The sequence below is a fragment of the Benincasa hispida genome, chromosome 4 (assembly GCF_027475165.1).
Source record: "Benincasa hispida cultivar pf3 chromosome 4, pf3_genome.v1.1, whole genome shotgun sequence".
NCBI lineage: Eukaryota > Viridiplantae > Streptophyta > Magnoliopsida > Cucurbitales > Cucurbitaceae > Benincasa > Benincasa hispida.
The window spans coordinates 26,987,839-27,006,929 of record NC_143481.1 but is presented as its reverse complement, the minus strand read 5'-3'; the positions used below and the strand labels follow the sequence as shown (position 1 = coordinate 27,006,929).

The window sequence follows — 19,091 nt, the reverse complement described above, 5'->3', positions numbered from 1 at the left end:
AAAAAAAATAGCCAGAATGGCAAGATCTTAATGACGTCTTCTCAGAACAAAATGTAAGTTTCTAATTTTTCCATCATTAATTATGATACAAGTCTATCAATGATATTGGTATATCAGTGATAGACAAATATTAGTGATAGAAGTATATCTATTGAAACACTTAAATAACTGTAGGGAATGAGTCTATTAGTGATATAGTTTATCAATGATAGACCAATATTACAACATATACTATATATAGATATACCACATCAATGATATTCGTCTATCAATAATGGAGTCTATCAGTGATAGACCCATATCACTGATACGATCTCATTGAACTATGTCATTGATAACTTCTACCTATAATTATGTGAGTATTTTAAATCTCATAAAAATAAGGTATCGTGCACAAAGTACTAATTAAATATTATGTTTTCAATTCTCTATAGTTTCTATCGTTGCATCAGAAGAAGAAATGTCATCAGAGTAATTCAAAAACTTTCTGGAGATGGAGAAGAAAAGATTGGAGGAAGGAGAATATGTTGCGAAAAAAAAAAAGATAAAATGATTGGAGAAAGAATATATTTTTTACAAGAAGATATTGAAGATTTAAAAAGGAAACACAAAGAAGATTTTGAAGATCTTAAAAAGGGACCAAAGAATCTCAGTTTTTTACTTTCTCTAATGGAAATTGTAAACCAGAGAGGTCCCATACAAATGTAAAAATGAGAGACAATCTAAAGAGTCCTTGGAAAAGAATCATCTTCCATCATTGAGTCTAGAAATGATAGATGTTAATGTTGATGCTGATGCTAATATTGATAAAGTAGTTGAATATGTAACTACTTATGCAGGAGAAAGAGATAAAAGTATTAAAGCCTCATATTCCTTTACTTTACATTGTTTCCAATGATAGACTATATAAAGTACATATAGTTTATTGACAAAATTTTCATTTCTTTTACTGATATACAAATATCTATAGAAGCTTAAAGAAAATCGTGATAAAGAACAGGAAATAGAAGAAGAAACTATTACTGCCGAGGAAAAAGAGGTACTCATCTAGTTCAATAGTAGGTTATTGTTAGTGTACTTTTTTAGACTTCAAATGTGTTGGTCATTAAAGTCTATCAGTGATAGGTTTCTATCACTAATAGAATATTGTCATTGTTGATTGGAGTCCAACATTAATAGCATCTAGTTCTTTTAATTTTTCTTTTAATGATAGACTATATCATGGAAAAGGTATATTGATAGCTTCTATAATTTTTTTCATAATAGAGCAAAAAAAGTGAAGGTATAACAATTTTCACATTTCCTATATTGTTTTACGACTTATATAACCAATATATATTTATAAATTTATAAGTGAGTATTGACATTTCAAGTTATTCAAGAAAAGGCAAATACAAGAATGAATGCTGAAAATTTTAGACCGAAGAGACAACCTAAACCTTCAAAGAAGATGTTGGAGATTGCTAATGACCAAAAGATTGCAAGAGAATAGAAGAATGCAAAAGACCAGAAGAAAACTTCTCCAAAACAAACAAGACATTCTCCTAGAATCAAGGAATGTGCCTCTAATTCTGACTTATAAATCTCCCAGATGTAATAATGTAGTTGTGACTTAGTTTTTTGGATATTGCATTACCTTGATATTATGACTATTATAGTACCTTAGTTTTTGTGGATACAATATTATCAGTGATAGAAAAGATCTATGATAGACTTCATAATGACATTAACTTCGTATGTAGTTGCTTTTGTCATATAAATATAGAAAATATTGGATCGTTAGTTGAATCATTACAAATTATGTCCCTTTTGTTCTTTCTATTTTAAAGTTCTAAGGACTTTGTTATTGTTGGGGTTAATGTCCTAAATTCATAGGGTCTCATAGTTTGTAATTTTAATGTATAAACATTTTATTTATGTAATAAAATATGTTATGTTTTATTTCAAAATTAGTTGCATTAACCACAAACTAATAAACTTACATTCTAGCTTATCTTGTAGCTTAAACATGTATGTATAAACATATGGGTGAATCATGTTTAATGATAACTTAAATAGTCTGTAATAGATGGCAACCTTATTCTTGTGACACTATGAGTATGGTCTGCTTAATAGATGTTACAATTATTGTAAAATGCTACAAATGATCTGATCCTGATCATTCATGTGAAGATATGTGGGCAGGGATAATCTATACAAAGGAGTTTGTATAAGATCGGACCATGAAATGTTTAGTCTCATTATATATTGTCGTTCATAATAGAGACTTACATTTTACCAAAATGATCATAGGTAACATAACCTGAATCTTGAGTGAGTTGTGAACTCCTGCCTATGAAGGAAGTCCTTGATTTGTATGGGTGAGAATGGTCAGACTGCCGACTCAACAAGCCTATCATTTTGAGGATTCGTCTAATTAGGGAGTTGGGAACACAACTACACAAGAAAGAATTCACTCCTTTCCCAATGTCGGAGTAAGTAAATAAATTGCTCCCTTAAGGGCTAATTCCGAGGCTTGAACAATGTGGCGCCACACTCTCTCCTGGCCCGAGAGGGGTTTGATCATAGTTGGACTATGATTTATGGTTCATTAGAGGGATCGGTAGTACTTAAGGAGTTAGATGTAACTAAAGGGGCAAAACAGTAATTTTGGCTTAACTGTACTTACGAGCAATTTGTGAAAGGTCATCGTACTGTTGATTAGTTATATCCAATGAACATAAAAATATTTCTGTAGTGCAAAAAGTGCAACTGTCGGTCTTTAGTGGAGTGTCCGACAGTTAACGGATGATGAATAATTTAATTAAAGAGTTTAATTAATTATTCACATACCATTGGAGCTTCAAGCTAAAGGTCCATAAGGTCCACTCGATAACTCAACGGGAATAAATGAGAATCCGTTTTTGGATTATTTTGAATTGTTCAAATTAATTATTTATGATATAATTAATTAAAATTTAATTATATGTGATATAATTATTATAATATATTTGATACATTATAATATTAACTATTTATGAGAGGAAATAAATATTTGAATATAATTCGAATCTATGAATTGGATTCATATTGTTAACTTTAATATAAATTTGATTTATATTAAGTGTCATTAGTGAGAGAAAAGAAGCTAAAGTTATATTGTATATGATACAATATTAAAACTATAGATTACCCCTCCCCCCGTCCTCTTTTCTCTCCACTTTACGTAAGTGGAAAAAACTATTCTAAAGGGCTTTCATCTTCTTCCTAAACAAAAATACAGAGGGTTCTCTCAGTAGTATTCTCTAAAGTTTTTCCCTGCTGCTAATCTCTTCCTCTCTCAAATTCCCTTCCCTCACAAAATGCACCAGAGCACCACAAACTCCTGGATTTTAATCAGAGAATATTGAGGCCATCTCGTGGTCATACCCTATTTTGGTTTTGGGATTTCATTTTGAAGAATGTCTTCAAAAGGTAAGGATTTATGAAACCCAATTTAATTTTTTGTAATTTCTTATGCACGTTGTATTATTTTATAATTAAATGCATATGTATATTTCTTTATAATATTATGAATTGTGCGTCGCTTTTGCTCATGGATCTCCTCATCAAGGATCCTTCAGTTCTTATGTAATGGGTGCTGAAATCAATGTTAGTGATAAGCCAATGTCAGTGATAGACCAATATCAATGATAGAAATCACAGCGACATTACTTGAAATTGTTGTTACTTTCTTTCTATGTACTTGATTTTGTGTTTTTATCCTATAAAAATATGTTGCTTTTTTTTTTTTTTTTTTTTTTTACTTTCTATTGAGAAAAAGTTCCAAGGACTAAAACAAGTGGTATTCGTTAATGGGTCTTGAAATCTATTAGTGATAGAACTAAGTGATATTACTTCACATATCAGAAGCAAATTGAATATATATACTACTGACAAAAATGGGAAAAAATGTTCTATATTCCTCAAGCAGAATGTTACGTTCTTATGAACAATATAACAATCAAATCGATACTAAAAAAAAAAGCTACATCACTGTAAAAATGGTGGACACATACACATTTACATCTATAACAAGCACAACGATAGTAAATGTTACATAATTGTATAAACGGTGGAAATTTACACTTTTACAGTTGTGACCAACAAGATGACAACGATTGTACTTTGTCCAACTTTTTTTGCTTGTCAATTGATAATATTCTTTGTTTTTGATGTTGACCTACTGGATGCTTAACAACTTAAGGTAATATATTCATGTCAGTCTCTGTAGGCTTCCAATTAGCATGATTCCCAATTGGACAAACAGAACCAACATAACACGAATCAAGGTACTTGACAAAAAATACTTAGAAAAAAGAGAGTAAGTATTCATATTGCGCCCATGAAGAACAGCAAGTGCGTGAGCACATGGAATTTCATCAAGATCCCAAACATGACAAGTACATGATTTGGAATCTAAATTTACCATAAATTGATTACTTCCATCAATAACTTGAAATTCAACATCATTAATTGCATTAAACTGAGAAAAATGACAATTATAGACAAAAATTAGTTAAGATCCAACTATCTGAGTCTATTAATGATAGAAGTCTATCGCTATTAATAGACTTCTATCACTATAGAAGTCAATCACTGATAGATTTTGCTATATTACCCATAAAAATAAGTAACTCTTACTGTGAAACTATTGGAATAAAAACAGCATGCACAGTGGAAGCAATTGATCAAAAATACTCTAATTACATTAAAGAACTAAGATTAAGTGTGCAAAAGGATTAGAAATACAACCTTTATAGTTTCCACAAGAATCTTCCTCTCTGTGAGCAATCGACACCACCAATGAAATATCCTCTCTATTCTCTAGTTGAAGAACACGGTTATGGGATTGAATTTTCAGTGAAAGATAGGAAATTTCATTAATTAATTTTGAGAGTAGAAGAGTTTTGTGGAAGATTATGGTAAAAAATCAAGGAAACATAAGTTTTTAGCATTTGAAAAAAAATATATTTATAAATCAAAACACATGCAAAAACTCTTCTTGCATGACATCTACCTCAAACTCCATTAGCATGAAAAATTAGGTGTCAAGCTTTGCATGAAACACTACATAACCCACTTAGTGGAAAAATCCAACAATTTGATTTTTCCACTAACTAATTTTTTATTAAAATAAATTTATAATAAATCTTTTTTTTTTTGACAAAATATGAAATACATTTTTCATATTTTAGAAATTATTTAATTAAAACAATTTTAGTTAAATAAAATAAATTAATTAATATCACATATAAAATTGTCTTTGACACCTAATTTTGATTAATCACATTAATCAATTTAAAATGCATTCATGCTAATAGTTTATTTAATATCTTATAAAATATACTCTCCAAAAAAAATAAATAAATAAATAAATAATTGTAAATTATATCTTATATAAAATATAATTTTCCAAGACCGAATTTGAACATTTCAAATTCTCACTTCACCTAGTTCTTCAATTTTATCTGTAGTGAGCTAGCAAGGAGACCTGATGGACCTACAGATCATGAGCTCCAACGATCCGAGACTAACCGGTCAAACACTTTAACCTAGTTAATCAACATTCGTTAACTAACAAGACTATCCACTATAGCCTATAGTTGCACTCCCCTCGCATTAGATATATTTTATATCTATTTGATATAACTGATGCTTGTTTTTATGAAGTAGAAATATGGATGATATGCGTTGATGAAATTGCGTTGTGCACTTAAGTTTCCCCAGCAGAATCCAAGTGTAAATTCCTCTGAGTTTCCTGGTAAGTCTAGAGTCGAATAGGGACTTGTGAAAACAGTTTGCGTTGGTAATTTTTATGGAGAACTTTGCTGTAACCGGATAAATAAATAAAGTGTTGGGTTTGTTGTGTTGCGTTGATGAAAAAGAAATAAACAAATGTGGCGGAGTTGAGAAAAGACAATTGCGTTAAAAGATGCAATGAGTATGCGATGAACGGGTTGAGAAGATCTTTAGCTAGCGTTACTTGGGAATGCGTCAGACTATGCTACCATGTTACAACCATGCACAGCAAGTCATTTTCCAATGTAAATGTGATGCTCCTAAATATAGGACGCATGTGTTGAATGCAAAATATCCATAGAGCTCATCCCTAAGTCTCTACTCTTGTTCTATGGCATGATGCAAAATGCATGAAAGCAAGGTGATTGCATACAATCATATCCTATCTCTAGGATGCATACGATGCGTTGATAAAAAATAGTGCTCATTCCTAAGCGCCTATCTCTTGTTTATGTGTTCTAATCTGGCTCTTCCGAGTCTAGATTCTAACCTGACCTTCCCAAGTCTAGATCCTGTCCTTAGAATACCCTCCCGAGTATCTCTAATGGACGAATGAAGCATACATAAACAAGATAATCGCAAAGAATGAAGATTCCCTAGTTGTGCTAGCTAAATGCTTCTCAACCCTTTCAACTAATTTAGCTACTCATGCTGAATAACAGAGAGTGAAAAAATATAGAGAAGGAAATTCCATTATAATAAATGAGTTGAGTACAAAATGACAATGGAAAGTAAAGGTAGAGAGCCCGGTAGCAATTCCTTGCTGACCGAGGCTTTTTACACTGAAATCTCTATTCTGATCTAAAGATGTTCCCACTTCTGTAGCATCGGCCCTCTCTCTATCCTTGGAGCTTCCGACGCTCTCCCAAGCTTACCGGAACGATCTACTGGCACAACTTTCTCCCTCGTGTCTGCCTTAAAATACTAAGAACAAAGACGTGTGAACTAATCAACTGATTAACCCCTTCTCTGAAGAATGCCCTTGGTATTTATAGAGCATCCATGGTGAAAATCGGATTTTCCCTCCTAATTGTACAGATGGAACAACTTTAATTCATGACTGATGTGTCGAGTAAGTATCACCGATAAAGCTAAATGTACTTTGTGATCGTTATCAGCTGTCAACTTAATTTGGATTCGACTGTCATCAGCTTTCTGTCCCATCGCTCTTAATTGGCCTTTCACCCAGATGCGCACACCATGTTGCGCCGATCCTTCTTAGGCAAATGTTTGCGAGCACGATCAATGCAAAGCCTTGCGGTGAAGTTACGCTCGACCAATGAATTCCTATGATCGCAATCTTTGCATTGCGTCAACGCATATTCTGCACAAAAAAACAAAAATCAATAGTTCTAATACAATGAATGCATGCGACCGCAATATCATGAAAACGATGCTTAATGGATGCAAGTTAACATATTTCATCAACGTAATCCAACATTGTTTAAGAACTTAGTACTATGATAACGTGCATTTCTACTCGTTATCCCATCCCCAAATTTAAACAATGCTAGATTTCTTTAGCAAGTCAACCGCAAAGTTCTTTTCCTAGACTTCTCAAAGATACTTCATTCAAATTCTATATACCGAAATTTCCTTAAGTTTTATTCAAGTCTCTTCTTAAAATATTTCTAAGACCTAAGGACTGCAAGCTTAACTTTCAAAAAGACTTTACTAAATTTCGAAACATCGCATGATTTATTCGAAAAAGAAAATTTTCTACCGGGCTATCAAATGATTTTATTCTTGCACAAAAATTTTCTTCATTGATATATATTTTTTTTCTGACCTTGCGTTGATCTGAGTGCCTTGCCTTCGTTTTGGCTTACCCCCACGTGTGTCATGCGAACATCCAACTATGAGCAATGCATTCTTTCTTAGACTAAACTCATACCTATTTAGCAGTGGAGTTGCGGTCATTTACTTTTACGTTGATCCTGGTGACTTACTTTCGTTTTGGCTTGCCCCCACGTGTGTCATGCGGATATCCAACTACTGGTAAGTGCCTTTCACAACTTAACTCTTATCAACATGGGTTTCCCATTGCGTTGACAGTGGAGTTGTTATTCTCAATTTTTTTTTTTTTTTTGAAATAGCAAGGTCGGAAACAAATACCCCACCCCCAAATTTAAAATGCGGCAATGTCCTCATATCCAAAAATTAAAATAAGTGATGTGATGGTCATAGAATGCGTTGTAAAGAGAGTTTGAAAGAAAGCTAGTAAACCCCTAACTTCGAGAAATATTTTATGAAGAGACTATCTTAAGACTAAGTTGATTCTAGTATATAAGAAAGAAATAGAAGCATATTTGTCATCATTGAAATCATACTTGGCAAAGAACAAAATCCGGTAAACTACTAAATTTATCTATGTTAGATGATTGCGGTAATTAAAGAGGATGCGGTGATAAAACTTTAAAATTAATATGCGATGTGATAGCGCAAAATTTGAAATAAAGATAGGGAAGAGTACACCCCCAAATTTTGCGCTATCGCCCGCATTTTGTATTGACGCATCCTTCCTTGCGGCGATCTATCTTCTGTGGATTGCGGTGATGGATTGAGATCATTTGCTTCTTCTTGTAACATCTCCACAATCCTGTGCCTTAATCGTTGTAAACAGACAAAAAGAGGGTCAAATGATTTAAATCAAAACAACAAGGTTTTTTTTAGACAAAGAATTAAAATTCAATAAGATTTAGATAGCTAAATACTAGTAAAAGAGATGAAGGAATAAGAGTTCAAGAATCATGTAGGGGGTAGTCCGGGTCTTTCAGCATCACGGAGACTTTTTCTAGCTGAAAATCACCTCCGCAATATGCTTTAACTCGTTGTCCATTAACCTTAAATATCTGGTTGCCATCCTCAGTGATCAACTCCACCGCATCATATGGAAATATTTCTTTAATGATGAAGGGACTGGACCAGCGTGATTTTAATTTTCCCAGGAAGAGCCGCAATCTTGAATAGAAGAGTAAGACCTTTTGCCCGACTTAGAGGTTCTTACCGCATATGTGTTTGTCATGTCAGCGCTTGGTGTGCTCCTTATAAATCTTCGCATTCTCATATGCGTTGATCCTTCATTCTTCTAGCTCGACCAGCTGCATTTTCCGCGCGTCTTCTGCTTTCTTCAAATCAAAATTCAGCTTCTTGACTGCCCATAGTAGGGGTGTTAAAAAAACCCGGTAACCCGACCAACCTGGACTACCCAACCCAAACCACAAGGGTTAGGTTGGGTTAGATTTTATTTTGGGTTGGGTTAGGTTAAAAATGTTAAAAAAATATTAAATTCAGGTTGGGTCTCGGGTTACCCCATTTCATGGTCGGGTCAACCTGACCCGACCTGAAAAAATATATATAAAATAAAAGTTAAAAAATAGTCAAATAAAGAAAAACACATAACCGGTGACCCAACCCGGCCCAACCTGAAAATTTTGGGTTGGGTTGAGTTCGGTTGACCCTCCAAAAAAGAACTAATAGGGTTCATTATTAGCCAACCCGAATTTTTGGGTTGGTCCACAAAGATCTTCCAACCCAGCCTAACCCGGACTATGTACACCCCTAGCCCATAGTGCTTTATACTCCAGCTCCAAAGGTAAATGACACGCCTTGCCAAATACCAACGCATAAGGGGACATACCTATTGCTGTTTTAAATGCGGTCTGGTATGCCCACAACGTATCGTCAAGTTTCGTTGGCCAATCTTTCCGTGAAGGCTTTACTACCTTCTCAAGTATCAACTTAATTTCACGATTGGACACTTCATCCTGACCATTCGTTTGTGGATGGTATGCGGTGGCCACTTGGTGGAGGATATTGTACTTGCGTATAAGCTCTTTCATATTATGATTGACAAACTAGGATCCTTCATCACTTATAATGGCATGAGGAGTGCCAAAACAAGTGAAAGTATTTTTCTTCAGAAACTGTGAGACTACCGCCACATCACTTGCGGCGCATGCTATTGCCTCTACCCAATTAAAGACATAATCGACGACCAATAAAATGTAATGATTTCCATGCGAATGAGGGAATGGTCCCATGAAATCAATCCCTCATACGTCGCATAATTCCAGCTCCAAGATACTGTTCATTGGCATTGCGTTTTTCCATGAAATGTTGCCTGTGCATTGGCACCGATCACATTTCATTGCGTAGTCAGCAGCATCCTTGAATAATGTGGGCCAAAAGAATCCACTTTGCAAAACTTTGGCTGCAGTACGCTACCCTCCAAAGTGCCCACCATATGGTGAGTCGTGGCATTGTGACAATATGCGTTGTTGAGCAGCATTTGATATGCATAATTGAATAATCTTGTCTGCACCTCTTTTATACAGATTTGGCTCATCCCAATAATAATGTTTGCATTCGTGCTTGAGCTTCTTCTGTTAGTGATAGGTGTAATCTTCAGGAAATTGCTCAAACCAAATAATTAATGATGTCCGCATACCAGGGCAATTCTTCTATGTGGAACAGCTGCTCATCCGGGAATACGACACTCACCTCAGATTCATTGTGGTCAACCTCAAGATTTTCCAGTCTGAACAAGTGATCCGCAAATTGATTTTCTATCCCCTTCCGATCAATTATTTCGATATCAAATTCTTGGAGGAGGAGAACCCATCTGATCAACCTCGGATTTGCGTCCTTCTTTGTCATTAAGTATTTGATCGCCGAGTGATCGGTGTGAATGAGTACCTTGGTTCCCAACAAATATGCCCAAAATTTTTCCAACGCAAAAATCACAGCCAGGAGTTCTTTCTCTGTGGTGGTGTAATTTGTTTGAGTAGGGTTTAAAGTTTTACTCGCATATGCGATGAGATGCAAATTTTTTTTTCTCTTTTGCGCTAAAGCTGCTCCCATCGCATACCCGCTTGCATCGCACATGATTTCAAATGGCAATGTCCAATCTGGCACAATCAGTACAGGTGCGGTAATCAGCGAACTCTGAATGTGTTGAGGCAGTTGTCGTCGAACTCAAATTTTCTGTCAGCCTTTAGCAACACACTCAGTGGTCGTGTTATCTTAGAAAAGTCCTTGACAAATCGTCTATAGAATCCACCATGCCCCAAGAAGCTACGCACAACCGAAGGTGGAAGCTTTTCAATCGCTTCAATCTTTGCTTTGTCCACCTCCAACCCATCCCAGAAAACCTTATGTCCCAACACTATACCCCCCTTAACCATGAAATGACATTTTTCCCAGTTGAGCACCAAATTCGTCTCTTCACATCTTTTCAGAATATTCTCCAAGTTAGCTAAGCAGACTTCATAAGTGTTCCCATAAACGGAGAAATCATCTATAAATATTTCCACGGAGTCCTTGAGATAATTTGAAAAGATCGCCATCATGTACCTTTGGAACATGCTTGGCGCATTGAAAAGGCTAAACGGCATGCGGCAAAAAGCAAACGTCCCATATGGGCAGGTGAATGTGGTCTTGTCTTGATCTTGAGGAGCTATCATGATTTGATTGTATCCGGATACCCATCCAGGAAGCAGTAAAAATAATTCCTTACTAGTCTGTCTAGCATTTGATCAATAAATGGCAAAGGGAAATGATCTTTCTTTGTGGCCGCATTCAATTTGCAGTAGTCCATGCATATGCGTCATTCGGTGATGTTCCTTTGCGGTATTAATTCGTTGTTCTCATTTGGGACTACCGTCATTCCGCCCTTCTTCGTCACACATTGTACGGGGCTGACCCACGTGCTATCTACTATGGGATAGATAATGCCTGCATCTAGCCATTTGATAATCTCCTTTTTGACGACCTCCTTTATTGCAGGGTTGAGTCTGTGTTGATGTTCAATTGTTGCTTTGTGGTTGTCTTCAAGACGAATGCGGTGCATGCAGTACACAGGGCTAATTCCTCTGATGTCAGCAAGCGTCCAGCCAATTGCGCTCGCATATGTTTCTTGAGAATTCTCATTAACGCATTCTCCTAATCTTTGTTGAGTGCAGAGGAAATGATCACTGGCAGCTTCTCATTCTGCCCCAAAAATGCGTACTTCAAATGGGTTGGTAGGGCCTTTAGTTCAAGTGTTGGTGGCTTCACTAAGGAAGGTTACATTGTTTTTCTTTCTTCTGTCGGCTCTACTTCTTGCTTTGCGATCATTTCTTCTTCCTTATTTGTTTTTATTGTTATCGCATTGCAGGCAGCAATGGATGCGTTATCATCCTCTTCTTCATACTCTTCATCAGACTTTTCTTCTTCAATCAAATTCAGGTCATCATTAGAATGTTGCAGGTCTTCTTCATCCGGAAACTTCATGGCAAGAATTATATTAAATTTGAGCTTCTGTTCGTTGATACTCAAAGTGATTTTTCCTTTATACACATCAATTTGAGCACGACCCGTTGATAGAAAAGGTCGTCCCAAAATGATGGGCACATCATTGTCGGCCTCATAGTCTAAAATGATGAAGTCAGTTGGCAGGATAAATTTGTCAATTGTTATTAGCACATCTTTCACCTTACCTTCTGGATGAACCAGAGATTTGTCAACTAGTTGGAGAGTCACTGATGTGGGCACAAGTTGCCCCACATTTAATTGTCTAAAAATTGACAGCGGCATCAAATTTATGTTGGCCTCTAAGTCACACAAGGCTTGCCCAATGTAGAGTTCTCCTATGGAGCAAGGAATGGTAAAGCTCCCAGGATAGCTCATCTTCGGTGGGATAATGGATTTTGAGTTTTGCGTTAACGCCACCGTGGCAAATTTCCCAGCGTCCCTCTTTTTAGTTACCATGTCCTTCAGAAACTTGGCATAGGCAGGCATTTCCTCAATCGCTTCACTAAAAAAAATGTTAACATATAATTGCTTTAACATAGATAAGAAGCATTGGTACTGTACCTCTTCGTTTTTCTTCTTCCTTAGTCTCTGAGGGAAAGGTGGTAACTGAACTTTCACGGTTCCCATTTCAGTTGGCTTTGAGGTCGACGCAACCTCCGGTTCTACTGCTTCATTTTCTCTTTCTTCTTCTTGCATTATCGCAATCTCAGGTTCGGCTGCAATGGAAGTTGTTCTACTATGCTCCTTCTTTTCTCCCTCCACAATCTTCCCACTACGCTATGTCACAACTTGACATTGCTCCTTACCTGATCCCCCGAGTTGCGTGGAAGTTCAGTTGAACTTGGCAACGCCCCTTGCAGTCTACTTTTCATCTCACTCGCAATCTGGCCCATATGTAATTCAAGATTGCGGATGGACGTGGCCTGAGTTTGAAGCACCGTCTCATTTTTCTCTATATATTGCTTCAATAGGCTCTCCAAAGAAGAGGATTGCGGTGGTTGTTGTGAGCTACTTACTTGATTGCTCAGTTGACCATTGTTACGTTGAAAGAATCCTGGTGGCCCTTCTTTTTGCGCCACAGGTTGAAATTTTTTTTTGTTGATTTTTCCAAGCAAAATTGGGGTGGTTTCTCCACCCGGGGTTGTAGGTGTTTGAAAAGGGATTATTTTTTACAAAGTAGACAGATTGTGGATTTTGGGGGCAATCTTCCATCGCATGCCCATCACCGCAAGTCGCGCAACTTGCGGTGTTTTGACTGATTGCGTTGATTTGCCCACTTTATAGCGTTGGGCTGCTGATCGCCATTCCTTGGATCAAATTCATCATTGCGATCATTTTGTTTTGTAATGAAGTAATAGCACCGTTGTTTGCATCAGAGTCTTTGAGTCTCAATCTCTGGTCACTCTTTCTCCAATCTTCATGATTCTTAGAGATGCGATCCAGGATATTATTTGCCTCATTATAAGTTTTATCAAGCAGACCACCAGCGGCTGCCGCGTTGGCAACGGTCTACGAAGCAGGATTCAAACCATGATAGAAAATCTCCATTTGAAGGCAGTCTGGTAATCCATTATGCGGACAATCCCGGACCAACCTTTTAAACCTCGTCCAAGCATCGATGAGTGATTCATCCATATCTTGTTCAAAATTTGTAATCAATTTTCTTCGTCTTGCGTTCTCGGTAGGTGAAAAATAATTCTTCATAAATTTCTCCACTACCTGCTCCCAAGAAGTGATCTCTCCTGGTTCGAGAGAATATGCCCATTTCCTAGCCTGATCATAGAGAGAAAACAGGAATAACGTTGTCGAACTTCTTTAGCAGAGATGTTTGGGAATACAAAAGTGTTGCAGATTTCAATAAAACTTCGGAGGTGAGCGTGCGGGTCCTTACCACGCCTTCCTCCGAATTGACCTGTAGTCTGGATCATCTGTAGCATCACCGGTTTCATTTCGAATCTGCTTCCATCGAGGTCAGGCCTCATGATTCCCGGAGAGAAATCATAGAGGTTTGGCGATGCATAGTCCCTAATGGGCCTATTGCGACCGTTTGCCAAAAAAATCGGATTTTCCATGACATTATTATAATTTAGTGCTCCATTTTCAGGCTGCTCTGCCATCTCTTCTTTGTCTGATTGTGGTTACTGTTGGCGGTGTCTTAATCTTCGTCTAAAAGTCCTCTCAATCTCTGGGTTATAATTCGCCAGAGATTGAGAGTTTTGCAAAGAAATAAAAAAAATTATCATTAGCAAACTATCTTACCGAAGTCCCCGGCAACGACGCCAAAAACTTGATGTTTGTTTTTATGAAGTAGAAATATGGATGATATGCGTTGATGGAATTGCGTTGTGCACTCAAGTTTCCCCAGCAGAATCCAAGTGTAAATTCCTCTGAGTTTCCTGGTAAGTCTAGAGTCGAATATAGAGACTTGTGAAAACAGTTTGCGTTGGTAATTTTTATGGAGAACTTTGCGGTAATCGGATAAATAAATAAAGTGTTGGATTTATTATTTGCCTTGATGAAAAAGAAATAAACAAATGTGGTGGAGTTGAGAAAATACAGTTGCGTTGATAGATGCAATGAGTATGTGATGAACGGGTTGAGAAGATCTTTAGCTAGCGTTACTTGAGAATGCGTTAGACTATGCGATCATGTTACAACCATGCACAGCAAGTCATTTTCCAATGTAAATGCGATGCTCCTAAATCTAGGACGCATGTGTTGAATGCAAACTGTCCATAGAGCTCATCCCTAAGTCTCTACTCTTGTCCTATGCGATGATGCAAAATGCATGAAAGCAAGGTGACCGCATACAATCATATCCTATCTCTAGGATGCATGCGATGCATTGATAACAAATAGTGCTCATTCCTAAGTGCCTATCTCTTGTCTATGCGTTCTAATCTGCTCTTCTGAATCTAGATTCTAACCTGACCTTCCCAAGTCTAGATCCTGTCCTTAGACTACCCTCCCGAGTATCTCTAATGAACAAATGAAGCATACATAAACAAGATAATCGCAAAGAATGAAGATTCTCTAGTTGTACTAGCTAAATGCTTCTCAATTCATTCAATTGATTTAGCTACTCGTGCGTGAATAACAGAGAGTGAATAAATATAGAGAAGGAAATTCCATTTTCATAAATGAGTTGAGTACAAAATGACAATGGAAAGTAAAGGTAGAGAGCCTGGTGGCAATTCCTTGCTAACCGAGGCTTTTTACACTGAAATCTCTATTCTGATCTAAAGATGTTCTCGCTTCTGCATGCATCGGCCCTCTCTCTATCCTTCGAGCTTCCGGCGCTCTCCCAAGCTTACCGGAATGATCTACCGGCACAACTTTCTCCCTCGTGTCTGCCTTAAAATGAAAGAAAACTAAGAACAAAGATGTGTGAACTGATCAACTGGTTAACCTTTTCTTTGAAGAATGCCCTTGGTATTTCGTGGTCAGTCTTACACAACCTCATCGTATTCAATAGTATCTCCATAAATAGGTATCCAACCTAATCCAAGTACTATAGACTGTTTAGGATATCTTACTTGAACTTAATCCAGTTTATGTCTCCACATAAAGTCTAAGTATTCATGACAATAGCCAAAGGTTCGTAGTTTATTGGATTTAGAGTTATTAAACAATCAATTCATTTTCATTTAACAATATTTATCTGAATAAATTTCATATATGTTTACTATTTACAAACTATGAGTTTTAAGACATATAACCCAACAGAAACTTCTTGATATTTAATGTTGTGTTCGTAATTCACCTCAACTAGTCAAAACAGTTTTCATACAGTATGCGGCTTTACTTTTATCATAAAACCATTTTTGAAGTAATAATCGAGTAGTGATATCACAGGTAAATCTCTAGGCTCTTTTAAAACTGCATTTAAGCATTCTGAAATGTATGTAGTGATCATTTGATATCTTCATCTTCTACAATTTGCACGAGTTCACTTCTCAAAATCAATCTTACTAAGATAGTCTCGTATGCTAGGATATATAGCCTCCATCCATCTCATATTCAACTCAAAATCAGCAACAGTATATGTTTTTCCACATCTAAAGAACATATTATCAATAGAAGAGTTCTTATATGTTAGCTTCAAGCTTTTCAAAAGGTGTTGCAAACAAACACAATATTCGACAGTTGGAAAAACGTTTTGAACACCTTTTGGAATACTTAAATGTCAATCAAATATAATAACTAAGTCTTCTCGATCCCTTAAACATCTCTTTATATTCTCAAAAATCATTCCATGATGCATCATTCTTAGGGTCTATAATACTAAAGGCGAGAAAAATCTGATTGTTACCATCAATTGTTGATACTATCAAAAGAGTTCCACCATATTTACGTTTAAAAAATGTGCTATCAACTGATATATTTGGCATACAATATTTTCACCCCTTAATACATGATCCAATTGCCATAAAACAATAATTAAAATGTCCCTCAAATCAGCTTCATATGCAGTGAATGAACCTACAATAAAACAAAAAAAGATATATCAAGGACTAGTTACATGTTGTTTTACAATAGTTCTATAAATGATAGACCAAATATCAGTGGTGGACTAATGATATACTCATTTACCATAAGGTCTATCACTGATAGACCAAATCAGTTAAACAAGTCTATCAAATACTGATTACATACTCATTGGAAGCTTGTCTGATGATATATAAAAGATATGAGAAAAAATAAACCCGGATTCATTTCTTTCAGCTTTGTAAAATATTCTAGGATAAAGGCATAAGATTCCTTTGCACCACCATTCAATGACTTCATAGTATATTCTTTCGCCCTCCAAGTTTTATCGTAGCTAACATTTACCCAAAGTTTAGTGCCCATGTAAAGCATAATATCATTTGGAGTCCAATGGTCACAAGGGCTAAAATCTTTTATCATACAATCACCAATCAATGATGAAGCTGCTTGTCTATGAGAACTTTGAATAGCATTTATAGAACAATTGTGATTAGCAATATACTTTCTAAGTTTCCATAGTTTTTCACCCTTATAACAAGATGTACAAACGAACCATTGACAATCAAATTGTGAGCACTTCAACAAAATTGATTTAGAATTTAATCTCACAGTCTTGAACTCAAAATTGTTGTTTATAGCAATGTAGTAAAAAGACTTTGATACTATTTCCTTACTAGCAAACATATCCTTCTCTTTCAAATTGAATGTAGAAGACAAGCTACTAATATGAACGCCTGTTAGAATGTTGAAATCATCATTAATTGGAGAAGAAGAAGACACACTGCACAGAAAATTATCAATTCCATTATTGGAGACCCATTCTAAAAGCATATTAGTGGCATGAACAACTAATAGATGTCTTGTACTTTGTTCTTTAACTAAATTAAAAAACAAAGCAACATCGTTATCTTCATGAATTTTAAGCACAGTTTGAGTGACGTTGATACCAAAATCCAATAAGATCGACAATTATATTGAAGAAAGAGATTCATCCAATTAAATTTCCTTTAATATCAAACTCACAAAATTCTGAAAATGCATAATTCCATCGACCAATACGCCTTTAGTCTTGTAATTCAAGTAATTATGTTTATCATCCCATTGCCGCTATAAAACACCATTATTGCAAGCTTAAACATATTTCCAAATCACTGTAAGAAACATAAATTATAGTTATCACTCTATTGTTACACTCATAACATTGATGGACTAACATAACAAATAGAAAACAGAGTCTATTAGTGATAGAGTAATATCTCTGATAGACTATGATACAGTAATAGACTCATATTAGTATATTGTGTTAATATAAATATATTAATCTTGAAAAAAAACTAAATCTAAACAAAAACAAAAATTAACTCAAACCGAAACAGAAATTAGCTATGAAGCCTTAAAGGAAATATCAAAGTAGATGAAACTTATAGAAATCATCAAATTACCTATTAACATCAACAAACTTCAATTAAACATCAATGCAACACAAATTAAAACAAATTTAAAAAACATAGATGAAATCGAATACAAAAATTGAGGAAGAATCGTGACCTAGAATTGGGAGGAAGAAACAATCGAGCAAAGAATGAAACAAATTTTGATTAGAAAAAAACTAAGAGGATGAGAAAAAAAAAAAAAAAACTAAGAACAAATGCAAAAACTAAGATGAAATCCAAAACTGCAAGCATAAATGAATGGAAAAATAGATGAAAAAATCGAAATTGTATATTCAACTACTTAGAAATTGATCGCACGAAGAGATGAGATGAACATCAATTTCGTTCTTCGAATCTTTGTGGAATATTGATGAAGCTGTGAACAAAGTTGAGTGAATCGCGCGGCACATTGGTGAAAATGTGAAAAAAAACTCTCCCCCAAATTCGCGCTGGATAGTTTGCTTTTCCATTTTAAATGAAGGACATATTAGGAATAAAAATAAAATGATAACAAATCTTCCCCAAATATTCTACGTCTACAATTAGTTTTAGAAAATGCTACATTATTGCTTATTTATACTAAAAATAACACCGACTACAAATTTTCAAATAAATATGTCTAATTATACAATTGCAATTGAGGTATTCTTCTAGACAAAAATATGACCCAATTCACTTTTTTAGCTCTCAACATATAAGAGAATTTTCTTTTGGTTATGAACTTTCCAAAACAGTTTTCTTCCGAAAAATTGTTTATATATATATATATGTGTATATATTTGAAGAGGGAAAACAAGGTATATTGAATATATATAATACTATATATTTGAACTTTTTTATAAATAAATCAATATATATTTGATAAGTGTAGAAACAATACAAAGGTTGGGCTTAGAATGTTTAACCCATCTAATCCCAACTTTGAAACAAACATCCCTAAAGTTTAAGATTACATCACTTAAAATCGTTTTCTAATATTTTCATTTAGTTCCTCACTTTTGAAAAAATAGGTTTAAAAGGTCATAGTTAACTAATTCTTTAAAAAATTATCTTAAA

The 19,091-nt window shown here is 35.3% G+C and overlaps 1 non-coding gene and 1 pseudogene across 1 annotated transcript; one reads left to right on the top strand and one right to left on the bottom strand.

Moving 5' to 3' along the window:
* Positions 1–13,678: 13,678 nt before the first annotated feature.
* LOC120076967 (small nucleolar RNA R71) lies at positions 13,679–13,785 on the top strand. Its single transcript, XR_005481711.1, has one exon. It is a non-coding gene; the product is annotated as a small nucleolar RNA R71 (small nucleolar RNA).
* A 2,113-nt stretch (positions 13,786–15,898) lies between these two features.
* LOC150036605 (uncharacterized) lies at positions 15,899–17,741 on the bottom strand (annotated as a pseudogene).
* Positions 17,742–19,091: the final 1,350 nt, after the last annotated feature.